Source organism: Rhynchophorus ferrugineus, unplaced genomic scaffold (genome assembly GCF_030347505.1).
Source record: "Rhynchophorus ferrugineus isolate W39M unplaced genomic scaffold, kcgeb_rfMv2 rfM10, whole genome shotgun sequence".
Lineage (NCBI taxonomy): Eukaryota > Metazoa > Arthropoda > Insecta > Coleoptera > Curculionidae > Rhynchophorus > Rhynchophorus ferrugineus.
In genome coordinates this window covers 11,728,067-11,743,398 of record NW_027472589.1, presented here as the reverse complement: position 1 = coordinate 11,743,398, position 15,332 = coordinate 11,728,067, and the positions used below count along the sequence as shown (strand labels likewise).

Here is a 15,332-nt window from a genome sequence, read left to right as displayed (position 1 = left end):
GATCTAAGAAGGCTAAGAAGTGGTATCTTCTATAATGTTATGCTCTAGGCTGGTTGATTAATATGTAATTTGGTATATTTAACTTGCTAAAATATTAGTACTCCTTAAGTATTTTATAATATTTGTAAACAACGACATCAAAAGTATGATGCTGAAGATACATATATTTCAACATCAACGATAATATCGTGAGGTAAATATCCCGTTAAATTAACAAATTAATATACTAACACCAGGGAAAATTCCTCAAGAACGAACTGTGAAAGACACGTTATTTCTATTTACATATGCAATAATGAATGAATCTCCTAACGACGACGTCAAGTGTATATATAATAAAAGCCATATAACGGAGCTCAGTGTACCCAAAAAAGCCAAAAAAACCAACAAATTCGGTCTTCATTCCTAAACTGTGACATGTAACACCCGACAAATCCGCAGAGAATATAATGGAGACAAAGCACTACAAGTAAGTATACAGCCTTGGCTAAGCACTGAAAAGATGGTAATAATATTCAGTTAAATAAAGTCCATGTTCTAACCATTCGACAAAACAATTTTTTATAGAAATCGAGAAAATATGACAGGGGTTTTAAAACGTATATTACTAACTATAACTAAATAGGCTAATTCGAACAATCACAACGAAGACAAAGGCTATAATATCCTATCTAGTACACCATCTTCCGAATTTTTCATCAATATAAGAATATAAAAAATCGACAAGGAACAACTAGGTAGAATAAGACTATATCCGATTCCGGAATAATATCTGTTCTTCTGGAACGGATTACTCAACTGTAAATAGTTCAAATGATAGTTGAATTTAATATCTAAGATAGTCGAACTGAGCCAATTTCTAGCAGTAAGACTTCTGACAGTCACAGTGACAGTAAGACAGTCCGAAGCTTTAATTGATAAAAAAGAGACTGTTAATTTACCAGCATTTTCATTTATTTTCTCTCCGATTAATTTTAATTTTATTAGTCATAGTCATTTTATTAATCATATTGCATCCCAGTATAAGTTTATTATTTTAATATAATATTACAAATAATGTTTACTCTACAATTATATATTTATGCATAACATTTTTATATCGTTTCTTTTCTAAGTTTTATGCGCATAATTGTCAGTATTATGATAACCGTTTTGATATTTCATTATTTTTAAATTTGTCACTTATTTGTTATTTACTCAATTATTATTATTATTATTCAATTATATTACAATTTATTCGTCAATTTTAGTATTATTAAATAATAAATATCTTGCTTCATTAACGTCTAATTTCTTGTTATATTTTATTACATTATATAGGGAATAGACAAAATAATATGAATATCTAACATATACGACATGTATTTATTAGTCGGATATTGAGTCACAATTTGCTTTTAAAATAGTCATTACACAATTACTCGCGGAATAGATTAGTAGAGTATCTGAATAATTTGTAACGGAATCTTGTTCCATCCCTGTATCATAATATCCGCCAATTGCTTCAGTGATGTTGGAGATGGAAATATAATCCTCACTCTCTGGCCTAAAACTCCCCATTACGGTTTAATTATGTTGATATCTGGCGATTGTGTTAACCAGGGAAGATACTCTGCTGATGATGATATTCCGATGTCCCTCAAACCAAAATTGTACTAGCTGTGTGAATGTGCGCATAATTATCCTGGAATATGGTAGCAATATGCTAGTCACAGTAAGAACTTCATCATTGAGGATGTAGAGATATTCATCCGTATTAAACTGATCGCTGATGTGAATTAGATGGTCATAAATGAAACGTCGTCGCAACGTCGAAACGGATCTTAAGCTCATTTTGAGGTTCTTCGTAGGTCATTTATAGGAAGCAATGTCAGTGATGCTCCATCGGGGTATACCAGATTCCTCCAATCATCAAGTGTCCAGGTTTTATGATCGCTGTACCACTTCTTTCGCAGAAAACAAAGAGAAATACTGTGACTGTGAGAAATACTGTCACTTTTGCTGCGTTAGAGTTATATAGTCTGACCTCAATTATTTTCAATATAGTCTGTCTCTGTCAACTAGCTTTATATTTCACCCAGTATTCCTCCTGGTCAATAATATTTTATGAAGTCCTGTTTATACTCTCATTACTATGGTTACTGTTGCTCTTGAAAAGTTAAAATTCTGCTGTTTTCGTCACAAACACTCCGGCAAACCGAGCACTACCAATTTGATCTCCTACTGAATCGGGGAATTAACAATTTTCATCGATAGTTTGCTTTAACCATCACAGAATTAAGCGTACATCACACAAGTCATGTTAATTGAGTTACAGGTACGTGTCGTATTATTTACTTGGAAACAGGGATCCTCTTTATATGCTATAGTGAATATTATATATAGTATAATTAAACGGGAATATAGTATATAAGATACCATGGTATGAACAGAACGGAATGGAATTCTAATGAATCATTGGATTATTTTATTTATAATTTATCAACTTTGTTCTATGCTCCCTATAATTTGGATCCGATTTATCCTTGTGGCCTCAAAATGAGCGTATCCCTCCTAACGGCAATTCTATTCTGTTTTGAATTATCCCGTTGAAAGGACGCCGCTTGATTTGATTTAGAATACTGAGACCCGCCGATCGATTTTAAATACCTGAGGGGAAATTAAACGGCCAGAGAGCTCATCGGAAATCCTCGGATTCATATAGTGGAAAATTTATCGGTAGAAACACTGGTTAGAGCGGCGGTTCTCTGAGGATTTCAGCTCTGGAAAATATAAAGAGCGATATTGGAGCGGAAAGTTTTATACTTGTTGAATTATTGCCCAAAGCTCCATTAATCTGTAAGAATCTCATTCGTTCGATCAATTTTATTTTTTAAAGTACATGAAAATTTTAGAAAATTGTATAAAGCGGGGCAAAAGTCCCACTACCATTTTGATTGCGCGCCGATTGCGTGTTGGTTATGTGACGTCTTGCTCAGTTTCGCTTTAACCGGTATGTTGTGTAAACGTCCGCATTTTATTATGACAATATTTATTAAAAATAATCGTTCCATTATTACCACTCAGCGAAAATTGCGTCAAAATTATCCTAATCGTCCAGTGCCTCACAAAACCACAATTTAACGTTCACATGCGAATTTTCGACAGTACGGTACGACAGCAGACAGACCGCGTTCTGGTAGACAACGGACGTCTCGTAATGCTGAAAATGTGACTCTGGTGCATGATAGTGTTGCAGAGTCCCCAGAATCACCAATTGGGAAACATGGTTCCCAGTTACACATTTCCACACGCAGTTTAAGGCAAATTTTGAAAACTGATTTGAAAATGTTTCCGTACAAAATTTAATTAGTCCAAAAATTGTTACCGAGTAATGAAATCCTGAAGCTGTCTGGTGAAATTGAAGATTTTTCGTCTAAATTGATAATGAGCAAAAAGCATAAGTTATAAGCATAAAGTCCATATTCTTCTGAGTGGCCACTTCAATAAACAGAACAGTCGGTTTTGGGGAATACAGAATTCTCAATTAATTCATGAAATATCATTGCATCCACTAAATACAACAGTAGAGTGGAATGTTCATGCTGGAATCATCGTTGGTCCCTATTTTTTGAAAATAACCAAGGCGTTGCTGTTACTGTTACTACTGAACGGTACCAAGACATGATTCGAATTTTCTTGTGTTTGAAATGGAAGAGAATGGAGACCAAGGAGTAGAGGACTTGTGGTTTCAGCAAGATGGGGCACACACAGCTCGTTCAACAATTCAATTATTGAATGACATTTGTCCACGAAGACTAATTTTGCGAAATAGCGATTTATCATGGCCAGCCAGATCTCTGGATTTAACAGCACCAGACTTATGAGTTTTTTTTTAATCTAAAGTTTATGTGAATAAGTCCCAAACGATTCAACATCTTAAATACAATATTCGTCACGAAAATGAAGAAGTTCAGCCTCAGATGTTGCGAGATATAATGAAAAATGCCTTAAAAATAGCCGAAAGTTGCATAGCGAATCGCGGTCACCGTTTAGCCGATATAATTTTTCAATCATTAAAAGAACGTAAACACCCAATAAACTTTTTGTGAAAACCAAATCTACTTATCTCTTTTTGCGCAAAGTTATAGGCAATTAAAATGGTAGCGGGACCTTTGCCTGACGTTGTAGGTAGAGAAGTTATATTTAAGCATTCCATCAGTAAATTTAACGAGAAAAGCAAGGCAAATATAGATTTGCGTCAGTAATGGTGTTTGAAAATGAATCACGGATGTATTTAGTCGAAAGTAAAATATGCACAGCAATACTGTTAGATATAGTTCAAATATTTGACCAAGTGTACCGCCAGAGCTTTGAATATACACTAATCACAGCCATATTCCTTGCTTGTATATCAATGGCTAACGCATCAATTTTCCTACTAAATAAACGCTAAATTCGGTTCTATAGGCCTGCGGTTTATTACCATATTCCACAAAACGAATAGTTGGGGAATTCCTCAAGAATAATAGTAATATGTTAAAGCGTTACATCCAATATATAATACATTATACAATAATACAATATTCCGACAAAGAAAAATGTTATCGGTATGGAGAGGATGGAAAACAAATTCGCATGCTGAATTGGGACGAACAATTAAGACAAGATTATTGCTATATTAAGAATAAAGAGGAAAACAGGCCCTAATATAAGTGATAGAAATGTGATGTGAGACTATAGATGCAGAAGTTATCTGACGCAGAAGTAATTATCGACAATCACTCACCGAAAGCAAATACTAACGAAAGTCCAAATATGGAAAAAGGAATAGAAGATATGTTGGACATAATTATTAACACCATCAGGTCTTTGAAATATAAAAGCAATTGAGGAAAAAACAGAAAATATAACCATGGAGAAAATCAGGGATGTAAATTAGAGACTGATCCTGACTGATTAGAGATATGAACAGATCTGCAAGAATGACAGCCTTTCGTTGTTCATGTTCAATATATGTAAATAGGTATATTAAAATCTGATCCCTGAGAACAGGACAATTAACATGGAAATGAGGCAAATGAGAAATAATACTGATGGGGGAAAAAGGAGATGCAATTTCATTATTCAACGATTTGAGGCTCTGAAAAGGGAAAATGAAGCCGAATTGACGAGTAACACGCAGACTTTCATGCAAAACAGCATGGGCATGTAAAAAGCAAAGCAAAAAGGCAAAGATATGATTCCAGCAGTAACGCGGTAACAATTTGCAGTCTAATCCCAAATTCCAAACCCAATTAAAAGCTTGTGAGACATCCAGGAATATGGCAGGGTAGTATTTCTTTTCCTCGAGCCCTTTTTCAATAGCCGCAGTTACACTGTGCACTTGATCGAATCATCATTCAAGATTTCGAAAACCAAACTGGAAATCTGGTATTATTATAAAATTGTTAACACGTTTAAATATTAGTTTCTCAAATAGTTTTGATATTGCAGGTAGCAGCGAAATAGGCCTGTAAGATTCGACCTTTTCTGCAGGTTTGTCAGTTTTTTTGAGCATAATTATCTGTGCCACCAGAACACAACACCGCATTCACATTCACGGAACATGCTTCAGTCTTAAACGGGATATTATATATATATATATATATATATATATATATATATATATATATATGTGTGTGTGTTAACATGATGATTACTACTTGAAAGCATAGCAAAATAGCAGAATAACCTACAGTAACATAAATTAAAGTCAAATTTCAATTAAACTTTTGGATTATTTTAACCCTATTATATATTATTATTTGAAACCCACACATTAAAGTTGAGATTATTATTTGAATATCACGTTAGCTAATCTATTATATATCTTATTTATAGTAGATTAAACTTATTAGGTCAACCCAAAATCGCTAAATCCACCTGATATATTGGGCATAAATGTTTATCCCCTAAAAGTGACAAGACCCGTTTTTCATCTGGGATACATCGGGTTTCTAACAATTTATAAGTTAACTTATTATATAAATAATTATAATTTAAATTAATAATTGATAGTATGAAATAAGCGAAACAAATTTAAAAAATTAAAACAAATATTATTTTATTTAATTACTTGACAATTATTTCAAACATAGTATAAAACAAAGTCGCCTTTTCTGTCCCTATATCCCTATGTGCGCTTAAATCTTTAAAACTACACAACGGATTTTGATGCGGTTTTTTTCAATAGATAGAGTGATTCAAGAGGAAGGTTTATATGTAAACACATGCATAATATACTAAGGCAACATTGCTAATTTTAGAGGTTTCTAACGTGATGTCGTAAATTAACCTATTTTTTTAGGCTTATTTAGCAATTAGCAAAAACGCTGCCTAACCCTACGAGTTAGATCAAATTAATGTACTACAGTATTGTACACCATAAAAAGGTCTACAAAAAAGTCCGCGATGGTATATGTTTATCTTTTAGGGATAACCCACATTAACCATTTTTATTGTTTACTTTTTACGTGAGAAAATGGCTTATTTACGAAGCTATTTTAAGCAATACGGCATTAATCCTTATCGAATTAAGTACCTTAAATACAGTGTGCAATTAATATAGATCAATATGGTTCCTTACAGCATGTAAATTAAACAAATATTTTCGGAGATATTACAAATTTAAAATTTGCGTTTAAAAATGTGTAATGTAATAAAAGTTGTATGAATTTAGATATTCCAAAGATAGCAGGAAATCTTCATAGTAAGTATAGGGGAGCAGGAATTGTTTTACTCCAAATTTAATGCGTGCAGGCCAAGTGCAGTAATGAATCCAAAAATACTGGATCGATTTTAATCATGTTTTCATTGAGTGACATAGGCATATATATTTTATGCCCGTGCAAAGTCGGAGCGGGCCGCTATGTTTTTATATACAACGTTCATATTTTTTCTGTAGTGTATTTAATTTAGTATCAGCATTGCACCCATGCGAAGCCGGGGCGGGTCGCTAGATTCAAATAATAGGCAATTATAGTATAACTATGAATAATAATTATTGATTATTGAAAAGAACAAATATAAAGCTACAATCGATAGTATGTATGCAGCGACCCCATACTGGTTGGTTTGAAAACAATTTCCTATCTGAACAGATTTGCAACAATGTCAGTTTTTGTTGTTTATGTTCAGTATACAATTTTCGCCTTCGAGAATGCCGAATTTGTATTAAACTTTGTTCATCCTTCCTAAATCTGCCATTGTTTCCTACAGCCGGTATAATTTTAATATAGTCCTTTTGTTACATTTCAATTTCTACATATTAAAATACAGCTCACAGTTGTAATTCAAAAATTAGAACTAAACTTCACCTGACTGAATATTGCAGTTTTTCATCAATTTTATTACGAAAAAAATTATAAACGGCAATTTTGAAGCGTTTACCATCCATATTTTTCCGAACTTTTAATTAAATGTTTTTGAAGCATTAAAGCCAAATATTTACGAATTTTTAGATTCATATAGTTTTGCACAAAAACGGCGTTGAATTATTTAAAGTATTATTAATTAGTAAAATGGTTATTGTGATAGAAGTATATATAACAACGCATCTAAAAACAATATAAATATTATATATTTTTATGATATAATGATTTAGGTGTTGTTTATTTTAAATTTCAAACAGAAATAAAAAACCAGATACTAAAGATTTCTCTATTACAAAAAAGTGTCATGCAGAATCATGTTTCGACCTGTCTTCTGATCATTCACCAATAATAGTAACACCTTCTCTGTGCAATAACAGAATTAACTGGCCCTCATTTAGAGAAAACTTGGACCGAAACATCTCCCTAAACTTACCGTCACAAACTGAAATGGATATAGAAATAGCAGCAATAAACCTTACAAAAAATATACAGGAGGCAGCATATTCCGCGACTGCTAACGGTGAAACATTTCCAAGCAAAAATACACATATATCATGCACAATACAGAAAAAGATATCAGAAAAAATAATGTTACGACGAAATTGGCAACAGCAAAGGACTGAAGAGAATAAAAGAAAATTTAATAGGGCAATAAAAGAGCTGAAAAAACTAATCCAAATTGAACAAAACCAAGGCATTCAAGAATAGCTAGAAAACTTGACACCAACTGAGGCTTCAGACTATTCGTTGTGTAAGTATTACTATTTATTCGTGTTTTGAGCTAAATAAAACAATTGGCTTGAAATTTTTATTTTACATTTTTAGTTTATAGTAATCTGCAGATGAAACATACCGATTTTTTTTTAAAGTGTCCAAAGGGGAAACAAGTTGTTTTTAAAGTGATTTTAAAAACTCAGTACGATGAATTTGGCATTGCAGATAAAAAAATGTTATGGAAACTTGAATGAATACACCCTTTTATGTTAAATGAAAGTTCAAACCGAACTGTATTATTATGACAAATTCCAGTAAATAAGATCGATACATTAGAGTGAGTCATAAAATGCTAATGACCATTACTGAAGTAGAATTGCTATAAACTGTTTTTCCAATATGATAATGTTCTGTCACATGAAATTTTCAGTCAATTCGTGTGGTAGTCATATTCCTTCCTTCGAATCTTTCAAATTGCATGTAAACATCTGGAAATAGTTGTTTCATAAACTGTTAAGCTGTTTGAAGGTTTTTTGGGAGTTTTAACTGAGTTTAAGTCCAATAAGTCTTCCAGTTCATTATTTTCGAACTTTATGGACCCTCTAGGCCATTCTTTATTTAATATCAAAAACTCAGTTAAATCGTTGAAATCGACGGAAAATGAAATGGATGCACTAACTTAAACATTAAAGGTAATTAATGTGGAAAATGCAATTTTGAGCGTTCGATGATGATACTCGTAATGTTCTGTCACAGTTTGTTAAGTGCATGAAACTTTTTATGTAAATTATTAAATGGTGAACCCGCCTTCATTTATGAACTAAAAACCTAAAAATTAGATTTTTGGATTATCTCAAATAACACTTTATTTACTTTAAATTATTTTTATTAACTCAAATAACTTTTTAATACATAATTGACGACAGTTCGAATGGAATAGGCTATACGAATATTTTTTGATATGAAATGTCAAAAACTATTTATATATACTATAATATTTTGATAATCCCGATACAAAAAAGGCAAACTATCTCTTTCTGAACAACATAGATAATAATACTTGATGTTCTGAGATATTAATATTACCGATCAGACGAACTGAAACCTACCTAATACTGATACTGCGCTTTAGTTGTCTATTACGGATAAATAATATTAACATTCGCATATACGCAATATTTATTTATTAATAAAATGTTGAGCCACCCTTTTATTTTTAAACAGCTGCAATTCTTCGGGTAATAGAGACGCAGGACTTTCAAGTTGAATGTTCTCTTGTACCGAAATATCCGCCTATTGCATCAATAATGTTGGAAATGAAACTATTCCCCTAAAAGAATTTTTGTCCTAAGTTTTTTTTGTAACTATATTTATATCTACGTGCTGTCTAACTACATTTCTTTAATAATACTTAATAACTATAATAATATTTTTAATAATTTTAAATTATATTTCTTCCATGGATACGATTTAGTTAAGGATTAAAAGAGAAATTATCGTCGTATAAGATAATTTATTACCATACACTCGTCGACATGTTTCATGAGAAATTCACACTATAGAAACATTACGAAAACTCCAAAAATCCCTCAAAACTAATTCACAATGATATGTTGTAATCGGAACCATTAAAACCCAAAATGCAATTAAAAATTTCAAACAACGAAACCCACGGCATTATCGGTATACACGGCTCTCATTTGATGATACGTAAAAAAAGCCGATTATTACGATTATAACTCTTGCTGAAAGCCCTTTAATGCATCAACACACGATGGAGCTCGAACTTGGAAATTTCATTTACCATTTGAACTATCCGAAAATAAATCAATACGATACTCGGCCGCAAAAATTGCCATTACTTTTTTTCATGAAAGAGCCCGTTCGCAGTTTAGAACAATGACCTATGTGGTATAAATACATTTTTGTGAAACGAACTTATATCGTGTAATCAAAATAAAAATCAATAATCCAAATTCAGATCAAAGTCATCTTAAATTAGTTTAAATTTTCATAACCATTAATCAGTATGTATTTAGTAAATATTTAACATAAAATATTACCTTGATGACTTCTATTTAAGTATCACTGCAGCAAGTCAAACGAAACCTGAAACAAACAATTAGAAATAGATTAAATATTATCATACAAATTCCCGAATATTTTTAAATAAAATAATAAACATATACTATATATTAATATTTTTAATTTTATTTAGCAGTTATGATAGCTATGAAGAAATATAAGTTACTTTATGTTATTTTTAATTTTAGTTATTTATAATATAATCTATTATAGAGAGAATAAAACTACACACTAGTTTGGGTTTATTAACAAGTATTTAATAATTAACCAAATATATAGAATAACCCAGTGAATTCAAAAAGCCCATGAAGGTAAAAAGATTCAGTTATATTATTTGATGTAGTAGTCGGCGATCACCTCCTCATTCTTCCCAGAGAGCATGCTTTTGAGATCTGAGAACAGGAAATAGTAGCTGGGGACCAGATCTGGAGAATACGGTAGATGAGAAAGCAATTCAAAGCCTCACTCATGGATCTTTGCCATCGTTTTCACTGATTTGTGACACGGTGCATTGTCTTGGTGAAGCATTACTTTCTTTTTCTTCAAATGCAGCCGTTTTTCGGCGATTTCGTCTTTCAAACGGTCCAATAACCCTATACATTAGTCGCTGTTGATTGTACTCACTTCTTCAAGATAGTCAATGAAAATCATTCCATGCGCATCCCAGAATACGGACGCCATAAACTTGCCAGACGACTGTTACGTTTTCCCACGCTTTGGAGCGGGTTCATCGTGTGCTGTCCAGTCTAATGACTGTCGATTGGACTTCGGAATGAAATGATGGAGCCATGTTTCATCCAATGTCACATATACACTTAGTCATCTTCTAGCACTGCTCCAAATCATCAACTTGTCGTTGTTTTTCATACCCAAATATTCGTGAATGATATGATGTAGACTTTTAGTTAATATCTTTAGAGTGTCTGCTATTTCATTCAATTTTAAATCCATCTGTCCCATATTATTCTTATGAAAATCATGAGCCATTTCTACCAATTTTATATTCAAACTGTTTTTCGTCTCTCTTGCCGACGAGAACAAAAAGACAACGATAAATCGGCAATAAATCGTCGATTTTGACCCGACCCGAACGACCTCTTAACCAAAGAATCTCCCGGTCGGTCCCAGTTAATTTTCGTCAATTTTTTTTCCTCAGTACCCCGAAAAACGCGCGCCCTCCGCCCCCGCCGACCCCCACTCTCGTTCGCCAAAATACACATAATTCTTTAAGATATTTTCGTGTGGGTAAGCAAGATGAAAAATAAATTCCTTGGAAAGATTACCGACGCTCAACGTTTTCCTGGTACAGTATCGCTTGGTAAGCGTCATTTATCTTAATAAAATTTGAGGCCTGCCAGTGGCGTTCGTGGATTTTTTTCTTGTTTATGGGATGAACGTTGGCTCCCGCCGCGGCATCACTAAGACGCAACTAAATATGTCAGTCCCTTCGGGAGGTACTTGGAACGGAATAAGATTAAGACTGATAAATTGTTACTATATTGTGTTACTTGATACCCAGCAGAGACCAATTGTAGTTATAATTACCAAAATATAGGGATATCTATGATTACTAGGGCAAACTATCGTTATTATGTTTGAGGATGGGTCATTGTGTGTGTACTAACTTACGAATACTTTCTTAAAGGGTATGCTCCATCTTCTTGCACAAGACATGGTGAGAGGCCCTCTGTTCAACATATACTAATTAAGGGCAATGTATCGAATGAGTGTCAGGTTAAATGTTACACCTTTATAAATTAAAATAAATTAAAACTTTAATTTGACTTAACCTACTAGGAAACAACTACAACTATTACAACTTCCCCTGAATCACTTAATACTCAAACATTTGCAAAATCAATTATCAATTCAATTTCTCAATACCAATTTCTAGGTGGCGATGGAGGTCACAAACACGTACATACCAAGGCGCATTCACAATACACTTTAGCACCTTATTTAAAATTACTCGGACATTGGAGTCATTGACGCAGCACCACAGCTAAATTTTAGAGCTCCACACTGGTCTCAGTATCTGCTGTTAATAAATGATATAAGCTTATTGTAGGTTGATAGCTGGTATTTTCGGTCAAACAAACAATTTTCCTGAACCTCAAGTTGAGTTCCTCGCGCTTCTTTTTTGTACGCTCCGTCTATCTGAGCTTGGCATCCCGGGGCATTTCACGGTACTTTGCTGTGTTGGCATATGAAACTTATATGTCGTTAGTAAAGAAATGCTGCGGCTGAATTCGTGAATTCAATGTAGATATTACTTCATTCAGTTGAGTATCATATAAGAATTGATGCTTAACGATGCAAATTGAAATGTCTAATTCATTATATCACCAAAAGACAAAAAAACATATAGTATTCTAGCAGTTATATTATTGAATTATATTATGTTATTACCGGAATTTTATTATGTGTTTGCTTCTTCTTTGTCCTTTTATCGATATCAAATTAACAGCATCAACATTCAACAATACAACCTGAACTAATATACTGACTAATATATGCTACTACTTGACGTGCAGGCTTGAAGAATGAGGAATAATAAAGAAGAAACTTAGCAACACCGACTCAAAGAATATTCATTTAATCTTCTCAATAGGTTATTTGAGCGTTTGAGCTACATATTTTTCTGTGAAACCTGTTATGCGCATTAAACAACTTCACCCACTATCAACTAAGAAAAACTTGATTTAACATTTTTTAAGAATCTAGATATATATATATATATATATATATATATATATATAAACTGGGGAAGTATATCGCTATTTATATCCCCTTTATATAGCTCCTCTTCCGACAAGCCCTTTGGCTTTAGATGATCTTTCATCTATAATATAAGGCAAATAAGCGTTCATCATTGATTAATCATCAGAACTAATAAAAGGATCGGTCACCGTCAATAGCAGCTTCCACACTTTCACTTTCATTTCGCAAATAAAGCTCCATATTTAAGTATCGAAATATTTTCCCAATCACTGCCTAATGGGGGTTCAATTGTAATTGAATTCCTATAGAACCTATAGAACACTGCCAAATACCGTCCCTTAATTTAAAAGTATTATTATTATTTTACCATCCTCTGAGATAAAATAGACATCGAACCTTCTCACTGAATACACAAAAACTTTACTATATATATTACTTTTTACTCCGTTGACAGTACATCTTTAAAATGTACTTAGAGTTAATGCTTTTTAATAGATTTAAGACAGAATTTGATCTATTGCACCAATTTACCTACTAATTTATCCAACAGACAATATTTTAACCAATATCTATTACATATATATCAATATATATATAAATTAATGCTAGCAGTATGGTCCTAGTGTTCTCAAGAATCTCATCAGGGTATCTATGTTGGCTGGTGATAGATACTTCTCTTAGTTGATCTTATTTTATTGCAGGATGGAGTGATTTTGTTTTAGTAACAGACAACAGATCCAATAACAGACTTTTTTAACTTCCCATAATTTATTTTCGTCCAAGAGAACCCAGTTCAGCTTATCACATTATATTCTTAAATTGATGAAGGCAGTTGCCTGTGTGAGGCAACCCGTTGGCTTGCAAGAAACTCCTCTTATTCAATGATCCGGATTGCCTGTGTGGGCAGGAAGCCTCAGCATATGATACTGTCTCTCTTTTTCTATTGATAATAGAATGGTCCTACAGAAAATATTGCCTAAATATCATTTTGGTTTAATGAATAGTTTCGTTAAAGATGTACAGCATAAAGGAAATCAAGACCAAGAAAAATGGATGGTATATTTCGTAAGCCGTCATTATTTAAAATAATTAAGTTTGTATTCAGTCAACAAGAACATAATAAAGATTATAGGATTTGAAATAACTGATTAATTTTATTATCAAGTCAAATAAGTAATTTTACCAGGACAACCGAAATAAAAGTTACCCTAAACTTTGAGACTGAATAAGCGAACTTGGTAGCCGAACTTTAATCAGACAATCTTAATGGCGTAAGTTGTAACTTAATGTACCTGATGTCAAAGCCGACTTACTTTCCCAAAACCGCGGTTTTTGTCCGACTAACTTTTAGTCGCTACTCTAATGGCATCAGTAATTAACTGCAATAATGCAGCAAGTAAAAGGAAAAATATTTTGATAGACTGACAGGTAGACTGTCAAACTGTTTTAATTCTAATGATTATAGCGACATATTCATTTTATAAAATGGCATGCCGTTATTCTTTAATCAACTTACAATGTTCAAGACAACCAAAACAAAACATAAAAGATTATAAACGACAAAAGAGTGTTCATATATTACAAATTACAGCAGGAATATTTCATAAAATCGTAAGTCATACGAATCGAGGGAGACAAATAATCAGAAAGAATGATATATCGTATTCTTGAGTGGGCTTTATAACGACCACGCCTGTGTCTTGTTTTTTGTCGCGAATGATGTTTGCCCTATTTTATGTCTGTTACCATTGAGATGAGCTTTCGACTTATCTGTAGATGTATAAAAAATAATAAATGCGACACACCCAGTATATTGGACATAAAATTGGATGGAATTTTATTAATTTCGATATATTCAGTAACGAGTGTAATTTAACACTAAAATGTATATTTTCTAAATATTCCACATAATTAGTAATTAAATAAGAAAAATGAAGTATATGCAAATATAGTATTGCCAGTTTAATTTCGATATCTTCATAGATTACAAAATGAATAGATTTAAAAGCATCTTTCATACGGGCTCCAAGGCCGCAGACTTCCCCTGGAGTCCTCTCACAATATTGAGATTGGGTCACACAAAGTGTACCATGAATTCCTCCTTCAGGAAGTGACTTCTTGTTTTTCCCGATAGATATGTCATACCCCAATAACCACATTCTCAATAAATTTCAATTTATTACCAAATTACCAATTAAAAGTACCATTTAACTTTTAATTTGCATTTTGTACACAATGAGATAATTCTGTCAAAACAACAACTGTATATTCCTAATCTAAATAACATATATGTTACTGCTATACAAATTATTCAAGCATTAATCATTTTAGAAGGAAATGGCAAATAAATTTGGGTACCTTATGATTTTATAGGATTTTGCAAGGATATGCTTATGATTTTTATAGAATCAACCAACT

The 15,332-nt window shown here is 32.6% G+C and overlaps 1 protein-coding gene across 3 annotated transcripts in view; it reads right to left on the bottom strand.

The window, feature by feature from the left end:
• Window positions 1-15,332, bottom strand: part of Ccn (cellular communication network factor protein Ccn) — a 294,872-nt gene that overhangs the window by 263,329 nt on the left and 16,211 nt on the right. For all 3 annotated transcript variants that reach the window (XR_013007498.1, XR_013007499.1, XM_076416498.1), the window contains exon 2: window positions 10,172-10,217. The gene's annotated coding sequence lies outside the window, so the exon portion shown is untranslated. The remainder of the gene's footprint in view (window positions 1-10,171; window positions 10,218-15,332) is intronic.